Below are 13,441 nucleotides of genomic sequence, written 5' to 3'. Positions count from 1 at the left end.
CCTGGCTGAATCTAAGCCAACACATTAGAAAGGACTGTCTTGGTGTCAGGAGTTTTAAAACACTTCTTCAAATTCACAATCAGAATATGAATCTAGCTACAACCTAACCTGGCCCTCCTTTAAGCAAGTTGTAGTAGATCGTAGAGTCTAGATTTTAAAGCCAAACTTCTACACGCAGATAAGATTGTTCCCAAACAAATTGCTTCATATTATTATGTACATTGAGACTGTGACTGATGATGTCCACCCTTTATGAAGTAATGGTTACCTTCTTCAAAGTACAGTATCATACTGTGGGTGCAGTAAAACCCTGCTGTCACCGACAAAGTCACTTACTCAGAACTTTCTCTCAAACAATGAGGGGTTGTAAAATATCGTAACCATTGTATCCGGGGTTGACTTTAACCTACTTAGAATAGATTTTACAGTCTCCGGAACGACCACATTTCGTGGGTTTTTGTTCGGTAAATTTGTTTATGTCTCACATCTTTATTATGACAGATTGTATATCGTCCCTCTGATTTTTACGGTCCCTGAAACTATACCGCTTTTCAGATCGATGCGGATCTATCGACAATAAGTTTACGACTTTGTCTGCCAAACTTTCGGGGTTTTTTAAGCGGATATTTGTCGTAAAAGGAATTATTTATGTTTAACCGAGGATGTTCAATGTTTTCTCGATTATTAACTTATTAGGATCTATGAGATTCGCATTTTTGGTATGGGATCAGTTGAAGTTTATGAATTCGATCCGACAGTATAGATATACTGGGTGTAAAGGCATAGATGCGAAAAAATTCAGGGGGTGTTTCTTCGTAGAATGTACTCCTCTGCTTTTAAATGACTTATATTGTTAAAATTATGTAATTTTAAGAATGGAAAGTAAAATACCTATCGAGATTTTCATGGTGAAACTGTTAAAGTTCTTCATATTCCTTATTATATGGAGGCTATTTTGGGAGAAAGTAGCTATTTTAGTCTTCAAGTGAGATTCTATCAAGAAGCAAGGTTCCATGGTGTAATGGTTAGCACTCTGGACTTTGAATCCAGCGATCCGAGTTCAAATCTCGGTGGAACCTGAATTTTTGAAGAAGACTCTTATGTTGAGACCAAGAATCGACTATACAGGCGATTTTGGACAAACTACGGTTATGTAGATCCGATATTTGTGTACCTGTGACCTTGGCATGCCAATATTTGATCTTGACATCGATACAGAGAATTCCGCCTTTAAGGAAAACAATAATAATTTTTTTATTGGTGATTGTTTTACAAGATTAAAATTGTTTTGGGGGAGATAGGACACCTACGTACGTGATTTGGATGGTTATATATGCACCAAATAGTTGTATGGAGAAATTTCTGGATATATAGCTTTTGCTACAGGAACAGCTTCAAAGACTAGATGATTTTTTTTCGAATCGAACATAACACAGTAGATTGTTGCTGTTGACCACCATAACCACTACTACATTTCACTCGTTGTTTCCATGGCAAGTTCATCAAGCCTCCGTAGAAAGAATCCCATTGTAAAATTACAAATATCATCGTCTTAATTGAAACTGTGAGATCTGGCAATTAGTGATAGGTGATGAAATTGGCTTCAGGAATGCATAAACAATGTGGACGTCCCGCGGTTATTCGGATTGCTACCGTGCGGTTTACTTTGAGACCTGAGCAGGGCGCAGTATGGTGGTACAACGCAACACAAAACATGCAGAATGAAACTATGATTCAGCGTTATGTGGAGACGAGCTACTTTTGTGTATAAATTGAATTGTGCTGAAGGGAACAGAGCGGAGCAACGAAATATACCGACTGACATTAAAATAGGTTATATAAGAGCTTACGGTTTTGGTAAAACAGATTGGCTATGTCAACATAACTGATCGATCAGCTAGTTTGTTCTTCTGGTCATTTAGGTTTTTGTAGCCAAACGAGAACAGAATGTAGTGCTCAAAAATACGACTGGATGATTTGAGTACATGTAATAATGTATGAAGGGAAATAACAAATCGATTTTGTATATGTAGATACTGATTTAGGTGTTTAGATAATGTTAAGCCTGAAATACCAACAGCTTCATAGTAACAATATAGTAGGGAAATAAATAAAACAACGATTTTATGTGGTGAAATCTGTAAAAAGGTAACATGGGAGCTCTTGAAATTTTCCAGAATGTGTCCGATCGTTTCTTCTCTTCGATCATTCTACAATTTGACCACTGAACGTTTCTGAAAACATCACGCTATATGTTCATTATGCAACCCAATCCTAGCAACTTATTATTTCCCGAATAATAATAGACGGTACACGCATTGTCCGCTTGTAATCCCAGAACTAACCTTCACAACTGATCGGCTTAGACTTGTAATTATTGTTGTGAAGGATTCAAAGTTAAAACGCACTGCAGACAGGAGATGTTATCGGCTGCACTTATCAGAAAAACAACCAGAATAGCTCATACAAATTACTGCGTCGAGTGTCAATACAATTCTAACCTAATCATTCGATCTCACGTTTAACTTTCATTGTTGGGATACACAATGGGTGTTTGCAAACCAACATGGCACATCTGTTAGGTAATATGGTAGGTTTCGACGATTCCACCCTCGTGGATTTGCACAGGGGCGAGTTTTTGAGAATTGGACAAGCAGCACTTCTACACCTATATTAACTGAGCACAAACATCCCAGCAAACAAATCCAACCCAAAAAATTTTGCAAATCAAAAAGAGCCATAGTTTTTAATGGCGCCAGATGGGATGTCACTGCCAAAAAACAATTATTACAGCGAACCTGCAACGTCTCTAGACCTTTCAGAAAAAAAAGTTTCTTCTTGCTCTGCAAATCAGACCTCCACAGCTTTTATTACCTCCTCGTTGGAAGAAAATTTACGACCTTTTAAACTTTGTTTCAGTTGAGGAAAGATATGCAGCCAAATCTGGTGAATAAGGAAGGTGTTCTAGTAATTCAAACCCTAAATCACGAATTTTTTTCATGGCAACATTGAATGAGATTTGTGTGCATGGGCGTTGTCCTGCAAAAACAAAATACCTTTGGATAGCTTTCCGCATCTTTTCTCTTGAATTTTTTCCCGTAATGTGTTCAGTAATGTCGAATAGTAATCTTCGGTTATTGTTCTACCCTTCCAAAAAATCAATCATGATTACTCCATGGCAATCCCAGAAAACTGAAGCAAGAATTTTTCCAGCAGATTTTTGGACACGAAACTTCTTAGGTCTTGGAGAACCAGAGTCTCGCCATTCCATCGATTGTTGCTTTGTTTCTGGATCGTAGAAATGTACCATCCATAGTAACAATTCGGTTTAAGGTATCGCACATATGTCGGTATCGGCCGGCACAGCACGCATCGGTTGGAATTCGATTCTCGTTCCTCAATTCCGTCGGATGCGATGCGATGCGATGCCTGCCGTCCGCACATATGTGCGTTGCTCCATTCAGTTCCATTGAAAGTAATTTATTCCGATCCATACCGTCCGTCCGATGCCGTTGTATGTGCGCTTACCTTAAGAAGTCTACATCATTTTCAAATCGAACACAGATCGAATGCGATGCTTCTACCCTTGCCCGCTTTTGGTCAACATTCAAACATTTGGGGATCCATTTTGCAGCAATTTTTCTCATGTCCAAATTGACGTGAACTATATGATGAACGCGTTCGTATGAAATATTCAGTGCTTCAAATATCCGTTTTAGCCCAATTCGACGGTCTGATGAAATCATGTCATGAACTGCATCGATATTTTCGGGGACTGACACAGAAACTGGCCTTCCCGATCGGTCATCATCTTCAATGGAAAATTTACCTCTTTTGAAGCTTGCAGTCCAATTTTTCACGGTCGCATACGAAGGACATTGATCACCAAGGGTATTAAGCACATCTTCGTAAATCTGCTTACCTCTCAACCCTTTTAAATACTGATACTTGATGATGGCTAGATACTCCAATTTTTCGATTTTAACAATTTCGGTGAACATCTTTTTTCTTTCAATTCATTGTTTAACTCTGGTTTACTTTTTTGTCCTCAAACTTCACACTGAGACTTCTAATGAGTTATTGTTCGTTGCTATGGAACGCAATATCTTTTCATGCATGGAACTGGTCTAGGCTAACTAGATATCAATACATCCTCGTATATGCAGGGTGTGATTGGTTAGCTTCTGGATATAATGCACCAAGAAGATAGATTTCCCCAGTACACCCCTGTCCACGGAATGGAAGCTGGTACACAAATAATTGCCATCTTATTAACAGCGTATGTCGACGACAAATCGCCTTTCAATCGATAGATCCCGAACCAAGATTGCGTTTTACACACACTTGAGTTCTGCCACCGCACTACTTGATGGGCGATTTCAATTATTACTTGGGGTTGTTTTAATTCGCTCCCAGAAGATCTCAGACTTTCCCAGGAAGCAATGCTGCCTCTCGATGTGAAATAGGGGAGGGCAGAAGTTTAGAATCGGATTTGGTAGAGGCCAGATTATTGACGAACGAATGGTTCGTGATAATGATGATAATTTATGCTGAACCCAGGTTGAAATATATCGCAGGTTTGGAGAAATTGTTCGTCATGCGACTTCCACATCAGTTTTTATCATACCATTTCGTAGTAGTGGTTTTCCCCTAAGATACGATACCTACTCATGATAGTTCCAGTATGAAACATGTTAATATGCAAAATCATAACTTTTTTCTGTTATTCCAATCGCTTCTCCATGAATGGATGCACTGTACCATCAACTGAATCTGTCGGTAATAAAGGGAAAACCCATTATTCTCCTAATAGTCGGAAGTGCACCAATTCTTCATGGTTGCATGGGGTGTGTGAAAAAACATATTCCGTATAGAAATAATCCCAGCGAAACTGTTGTTATGTCCAAATATACGTCGGAGAATAACATTATTGCCACTTATATTTAGGTAACTATAACAAAACCATTGTTCGATGTGCAATGGGGTGAAGGAAATATATAAATCGCGCATTATACCAGCATTGTGTATTTTTCACCTCATTTAATTTCTTACATTCGGTCGAATTATGTATCGGGGAAGTTCGGTATCAGTTGCACTGGATAAAGGGAATTCTCAAGTGCTCAAGCATGATACCCGTATTTTGATGCACCTGGCAGGCTTCAAGTTCAAAAGAAAGTGTGTAGGAAAGTAAAATAAGTTTGCAAGGCTTCAAACTAAGACTCCATTCACTGATCTTGATGAATTTCATGTTCTTCAAATGAAAATCTGCGAATTCGAATATCAAAATCTTATACCCACGTGTTCCAGTTTTCTCATTATGACTATTACGTACCATAAAAACACAAAAAATTCAAAGAACCCAACTCTTTCAACTAACGTAACGTTTTGTAAAATGTGAAGTATTCTTCACATTTTCTTGTTTTCGAGTAATTTGATGTTAAAAAATAGAAAATATCTGTGAAATTCGAAAAAATGGCTACTATGAATCTTTTTAAATGATCCAGCGATGTGTAGTGTCACAGATTTAGCTACTTATTCTGAAGATAATTTTGTTTTTTCAGGGGTGACACAGCTCATTATAAAAATTGAGATGGCTTTATATTTTTATCAGGACCGAATCGGAAAAAATGGTATTGGAAAAAATGTTTCTTTTGATTTCAAGAATCTACTGTTAAAATATTCGTACGAGTCAAATACTAAACCTGTATATTATTTACCAGTAGTTGGCATTCGAATGAGAATTGTGACACAAACCTTCGTTATCGTAACATTATGGATGTTTTGTAAAACTGATACATCCTTGTTAAACCATTCTTCCTCAACAATTTCTCGGGAGGAAGCAAAGAGCTGCCTTTGTTCTTTCACCAAACTCAAACCCCTGTTTAGGAAACATATCGTCTTCACATAATGAGTTAACCAATGTTATCCGTTCTGCTTAAACTTTTCTTTTGTGGCCGAATTATGGCGAAAAACAGTCTTTTGTCGTCAGAACAATGACGGAGATGCAGGTATTGAAATAATTTATGACTTGTCTCCAGATTATCTCAAAAGTTAACAGAATGGACGAATGAATGGCGAAATGTTAATAGTTCCAAACAAGCAGATGCAGCCCCTGATAATAACTTATTTTAGTCGTCATGCACAGTAAGTCGGTTGTCTAGAATGTGCCTTTGTGACTTGACCAATGGTTTCAACAATATTAGGAAGGGATATTCTTTGTGTTCCTCTTTCGAATTTGTACACTCGAACACGTTCCAACTGTCGATATAGAGTGTGAGCGCACCTTTAGTTCGGGAATTTCCCATTTGACATATTCTTTTCGAGAAACCTTTATTTCACTTCATTTCATCCCCACAGGGAACACAGAATTAATCGAGACAGCGCTCTGGTTCACAAATAGGAGCACAAAAATTGAGCCAAGTAGTTCATAGCCGAAAAGGTCACCTATCTCTAAGATCTGTACTCTTCCAACTCAGATTGGCTAATCGAAAAATATTAACGCCCAGTACTTTCACCTGCGAATAACTAAATTTATTCGACAGATAAGCCTTATTCCTAGGCTAAGTAAATGCTGTCTTTTCACTTTCAAATAGTGTCATCGGATGAATCTGTCATTTCTTTGTCAAATATGAACATAGATCGAATGTCGGTACGTCAGTATTGGTAGAATTCTGGATTGTATGGTTATTCTAAGTGTGATTTTCACGAAATATTCGCTTTCTAGTTGGAAATGTGACAATTTCTACAATTCAGTGAAAAGTAGTATACCATGTTTTTATAGAATTGTTTATCCATCAAATAACTTCTTGTGGAAGCACAGAAATAATGTGTCCTTCAGATAGGAAGTTATTTGACAGATACTTATTCACATTGAATAAAATTTATTCGAAAGTGAAAGTACCATGCCAATGGTTTAATCATAGAACACCCCAACTATTAAAGTGTATCAACTCTATGTGAAACTGCAATATTTTTAATAACCTGACACTCTACTAGTTCTTTGGCGACGAAACCATCAATGTTATAGACATAGCGAGATGGACTGAGCAATGCCAGCATGAAATTGGCTTTTTTATAAAAAGAGAGAAATGATCATCAGGCCATTACCTGTCTCTCTGGTCTTCACATAAAGGTGAGTGCGGACCAATCAAAATTCTAGAAAAAGACAACTAGCATGCCCGATATTCAGTTTCTCTGCCACATTTTTTTGACCGTATTTCATGCATAGGTTAAAAGGGAAGGCAAAGTCCATTTTTCTATGTCTATGAATGTTATGCACGAAACATAAAAAAAAATCCAAATTATGTCAAAAAAAAACTATGACTTGGATTTGATAGCCAATGCATTTCCAAGAAGGCAACCGAAAGGCACAAATAGAACTGAGAAAACTTTTTCTGTTTAGTAGATAGATAGATTGATTCACGTTTAACCCAATATTTTTGTTTATGTATGACAAAACTGTTCATAAAATTCACCCACATATTAATTCAGATTAACATCATGAGAAAAAAAAGCATAGGTTCACTGCTCACAGAATTCTGCTCCCGAAAAACGGTATCTTCAAAAACAGTATCAAAATTAATCGGATTATCAGTTGGGTTCATCAAAATTTGTACTTGTTTTCCAGGCAAATTACTGGAAAGAGCCTCCACGACTACTTATAGTATTTAACATCTCATTTATGCGATTGTTGCAGTTAAAAATGACCGTGATGTAAAAATATTTCCAAAACCAGTACCTCCCATAGGATTCATGGTGTGATTATTGCAGCATTAGCTATTCAAATTATTTGTTATGAGAAGCGTGATCCCTTATAAGTTTAGAGACCGCCCAGTTTTGTTCAGACGTCATACAAAATTAAATCAGCTCATTGTGAGCACGGAACATATTTGTTCCATTGTGGCTATTCGAAGGGGTTTAAAACCCCATTTTGATTCAGTCCACAGTTGTGAACATTGCGATTTCCCCCATAAATGTACTGTCCAGTGAGAAGTATGAATAATTCAAATTGAATTATTGATAATTTTATACGCGCAGCACCTGACTGGGGACAGGGCTTTTGTGGCAATTTTATTCCTGTTTGATTTCAACCCTTCGTCGCATTATAACCTCGATTTTTCAAAGGCCTGAATTTGCTTGGTGTGCGACTGAATTAGATTAATTAGAAGAACGCTTGCGTTTATCGAGTAGTTCAACAACATTCTACTTCTAATCTGACAATAGTGTGTAGCAGATTCTTATAATTCACTCCGGAGTAATAAACCGATGAGTTTAAAATCTTTGACAGAGTGTATTCTGAAAATCACAAGAGCGAAACGTAAGATGAATTACCCAAACACAAAAAACCAGGGCTAAAATTCAAACTCTTCTAGTTTGAGGATACTCCCAAGAAGTAGACGTTTTTCAAAGAATTTCCAATCGTCTTCAAAGTTGCTTCTCTAATTTATTTGTGATTTTCCTCAAGATTCTCTATTATATCTAGTAGAAAGTTGGTGGTATCATTCTCATCACTGTGCACTATTCGAAACAGGAGTCAGCGTCACCATTAATCGTATATAAAAGAAGTGTTTTCAGCCTATGTCATATCTGCCACAAGCATCAGTCTCATCCATTTGCATTTAATTTAAAACGCCCCGCTGTATACCGCATATAGATCACGCATAATACCAACAAGAAGCCCACAATTACATGTTTCAAAGTGACAAGTTAATACAATTCTGTTCTCCAGCTTCTTATTATTTCAACTAGGACTGCCTACACAGATCTTATGTCGGAGAATTCATCTTGAGACAACATACAATTATTGCTGCAACAATGGGGACACCACGTTATGATATCGTAAATTGTCAGCGGTGGCAACATACTACTGAAAGGTTTCATTATGACATGCTCTGTTTCTTGGGTGGATGCGTGTTTTGTTCCAGGCAAGGACTGATGGAAGTGCTCATTGTATAGACAGATTTTAAATGGAATTTTATTCGCTGCAATGGAACTACCAACACAAAATGATTTGTATCGAGAGCATGCCATCTTTCATGAAAAAACTCCCTGGAGAAAATGAAAAATTGTGAAAAGAAAAACAACAATTGTCGAAAAAAGGAAAAACCAGGTAAAGAGTAGTTAAAGGGGAACACATTAAAAAAATTCTAAATACTGAGAAATCCATAATTTCAAGTTGGTATTGCTTATACACTTTCGTGAATATGTTGTTCATATATAAAAATTAGCTTGTTCAGTTTTTCAGGTGTTTTGGACTGTGATTGTATGTTTCCTTGATATCTGATACTACTCCTGTGGGATGTCTAGTCCGACTCTGCCATTGAAAGCTTGATGACTAGTGAATTTCCAGGTCCTTCTAAACGCCTTTGTGACTCCTTTGTCCTGGAAATGAAAAGACCTCATTCTGATTCTATATACTCTACACGGAATAAGAATCCTTTTGCTTCTCGCACTTCGAGTTGATTGAAGCCGGCTACTGTCGAATTTTACACTCTCCACAATCAACAACATCTAGACAATAATTATCTTTCTCGAGATTCTCTCGACGCATGTTATCTTTCAGCCTTCTTGTTTGTCATTGTGTTACGAGAATTTGCCTTTGCAGGAACGAATTCTGATGGAAACATGATGACGTCGGGATTTTGCTGGGAAAAAATATCAGAGACGAAACGTGGCAAGCAGAAAATGATGTTTAGAATGGCGACATGATTCTTCTTGTGATAAATCTTCAAATGGACCAGTTACTTAGGTCCAATTTTCAACTGAATCCATCTTTTTCGGTATTTTTCGAAGGTCAACTTTCCAGACGCCTACCTCCCAGAAAAATCATCGTAGATCTGAATGCTATACATATTCTAAAGTAGTATTCTTCAAGTAATAAATCTCGAAATTTCATCGAGTTCGGTGTAACCGTTCGGTCTTGACGAATTTTTAACTGTGCTCTTCTGGAACCTTGATGCTATATGAAACTTTTTTCAATTTTCCACAATGTTTCCGGTTATGCATTTCCGAAGGGATTCTTTAGTTACAGTACCGCATTTTTTTCACATGATGCATAAACTGACAGGTACATGATAATTATAAATCGTATCGTAAAACAGAATTTCTTTCATTCATTTTCTTTTATGGCGTATCTTGAAATGCAAAAATTATTACCTTGCCATAAGCTTTTATCACCCACTATAAAATACTGCATCGTTCCATGTATTTGCATAATGAGCACTAAATTCACATGTTAAGAAAAAGGATGATACCTTCTCCTGTAGAAACATAGGTTTTGTTGTTTTTGTTCAGTTAGCATTATTTCGGAATGAGATGAAAAATGAATTGACGATATCATTGGCAGTATTTTTATTAAAATGCAAAAATAATTTAGACATTTGTCGAAGCCTCCTATTGAATTGTTTGAGAGTGTTTTCTCGGCTAATTTGTCCTATAATATGCTTCAATCCCTCATATCCCTAGACATAATAATAGAGCCTCTAAAAAGTCCAATTCTGAATGTTACACAAAACAACAATCGTTCATGTAACACTTGGCAAACTTATCGGGGGTCTACTAATCTGGGGATGAAAGAAATTAAATAAGAATCTCGAAGGTTAAAACAAAAGTTTTGAAGAGGTTCAGTTCAACCTCGGCGCACTAATATATTCATTGTTCGAACTCAAACTCCTTCGGTGAACTAAAACCTTTTATTCGCGTTTCTTTGGAGCTTTGTTTAACGAAAGAGGCCCCTCATTCAACGGCAGTAATTGAAAAATTAATTGAATGAATACTGTGGCTTTCGACTCGGACTGAAAGGGTTTTATTAAACCTTTGACTGGGGACGAATTGTTATTCGATGTTTCTTTGAGAGTGACTTTGTGACTGCTTCGACAACACATGATTGAAGCTGTTGGCGAAGTATTCTGGAAGTTGCTCTTGTTGACTTTCGATTGGAGAATACTTCATCGGTTGGCCTAAAAGATTATTTCACTTCTCTGTGCTGGTGAGAACTTGCTCTAATTCCAATGACCCTCGATATTAGTGGAATGATGCGTAAGTATTTATAGCTCATTGATGTTGTTTATTGTAACGAACAGTATACTACGAAATATCACATATGAAATGAAGTGCTCCACATGAGTTAGGAATATTGACTTACATTGCAAAAGAATATAGTTATAATAAGATTTTTGTGTTGAAAATATTGATATGATTTCAAGTTGCAAATTAATTTTAGCCTGTAGGTCTGCAGCGTATACGGGGTGGTTAAGAAAAATCGATTAAAATAACGAAATTTTATTCCCAGAGAAATCAAACATTTTAAGACTATCAATACAATGTATGGCCTCAACGAGCATTTATAACAGCTTGACATCTTCTTTGCATACTACACACGATGAGGTTGTTGAACATTTCTTGAGGATTTTGGTTCCATAAACGGGGCAGAAGCTCTCTCAGAATATTTTCGGAATCTGGGGTAGATTGATGATTATCTAATCTTCTTTGGAGCATATCCCATGCATGTTCTATGCAATTCAAATCTGGTGAGTGCGGAGGTATTGGTAAATGTGGAATACCAAGCTCCTCGCGCGCATTCTCAACTATGGCTGCAGGGTGCGGTCTAGCGTTATCGTCTAGAAATTGAAAAGTTTCACAAATAGCGGCATGAAAATTTGGCACAACATTGTCAATGACATGCTCCCTATAGTGTAAGGCGGTCATATTCCCAGGACAAATGTGTAGATCTGTGCGTCCGTTGAAACATATCCCGGCCCATACCATAATACTACCCCCTCGTAATGGATGGACTTCTTGGACATAGCGACGATCACGATTCTTCAAGAATCTGAAAATCGTCCATATCTGGATTCATCAGTGAAAAATACACTACGCCATTGATCGTTCCAATTGATATGTTGCCTTGCCCATTCCAGTCTTTGACGCTTATGGTCACGTGTTAATGAAACTCCTCTTAATGGACGTCTAGAACCTAGATTCACCTCTCTTAAATGACGTGTGATGGTTTCGATGGAAACTTGGACCCCATCTGCATTTTGAAGAGTATTCCGTAGCATTCTACACGTAGATGTAGGGTTTCTTCTCGCCGAAACGGTGATGAAACGATCCTGAGCAGGTGTTGTTTTTCGTCGCCCACCAAGCCTTGGTCTTTCCAACACGAAACCTGTCTCTCTGAACCTATTCCAAAGTCGAGATATCACACTTTGGCTGACTTGGAGCCTTTCCGCTACAACAACCTGAGTTAGGCCACCCTGTAGCATTCCGATAGCCCTATTAGCCTCAGCGTTTGTTAATTTACGTCTTGGCGTTTTCAGAAAGCTCGTTTCAAATCGAAACCGCTGATAAACTGATTTCGTTTATAAATAAGAACATTCATGAAGCGTATGCAAAGAACCAAACTTCAGAAAAAAGGCGACCAGATTGATCAAAGATCTTATACTGATTTTTATTGGATCGATTCAAGTTGTTATTGAGTTTTAAATGATTTAACAGCGATTTTCTCGATCATACTTTCAAAAACGATTGAATACGACATCCTTAACTCTTGTGGAGCAGTTTATATCGAATATTATCTTCAGTCAGTTGAAATTTTTCCTAAGTTACTTCACTTCATTATAGTATCTAAAACTGCAGTATAAATAATATAATTGATTTCATATTGTTCAAAACAAAGAATTTGATCTTCATTTTATGATCAAAGTTTCCCCAGTTTTTTAGAGCCATTAGCCTTTTGAAGTGTGAAATTCTCAATTGGCTGAAACTCTTTGTATTCCATTCCATATGGCTGCACACACTTAAAAGGTTTTTGGCTCTTTAAACGCCTGGCAACGATTGCGTGGACTAATCAAATTATATTCAACTTTCACCCCTTTATCTTGCTCACCACATTGCTAATTCGTGATTTTAATCTATTATGCCCCTATCTCTTTCTCAATTCGATTCTTTCTCACTACATACGAATGAGGCAGAATGTATCTTAACATCTGATAAGAATGATATTTGTTTGATGAGTTTGAAAAGTGGAATACTTCAATTGCGACATCCTGTATGTTTTTTCTGGATCTGCAATTATCCTCAGGGGTAGTTCTCGTAACCTGACTCAATGTAAGCTCCAAGTTCGCAGAATGTATCTCAGATTATCCTACCATAGTATCAGCAAAATAAGAAATAGGTCGAATATATCCAGTGAAATAATCCAATTCACTCTATCAAAGGGCGAGTAGCACATGAGCCTGACAGGAGTAATAGCTTGAGACGTTTCCCATTTACTTTACAAATATAATGGATATGTTTAGGACACAAGAAAAGGCTATTTTCGTTTCCCCAGTTTACTCCAATCCCAACAATGGCCCTCGATCGTAGATTGGAAAACTACAATGGACAACAATCGATTCAATGTTCGATAAACACGAGTTCATTACCCGATAACACTACCTAT

The 13,441-nt window shown here is 37.2% G+C and overlaps 1 non-coding gene across 1 annotated transcript; it reads left to right on the top strand.

Moving 5' to 3' along the window:
- The first annotated feature begins 1,007 nt into the window (after positions 1–1,007).
- On the top strand, positions 1,008–1,079 carry Trnaq-uug. The gene has a single exon. It is a non-coding gene; the product is annotated as a tRNA-Gln (tRNA).
- Positions 1,080–13,441: the final 12,362 nt, after the last annotated feature.

This window comes from Coccinella septempunctata, chromosome 4 (assembly GCF_907165205.1).
Source record: "Coccinella septempunctata chromosome 4, icCocSept1.1, whole genome shotgun sequence".
Classification (NCBI taxonomy): Eukaryota; Metazoa; Arthropoda; class Insecta; order Coleoptera; family Coccinellidae; genus Coccinella; species Coccinella septempunctata.
This window is presented reverse-complemented; position numbering and strand designations above follow the sequence as displayed.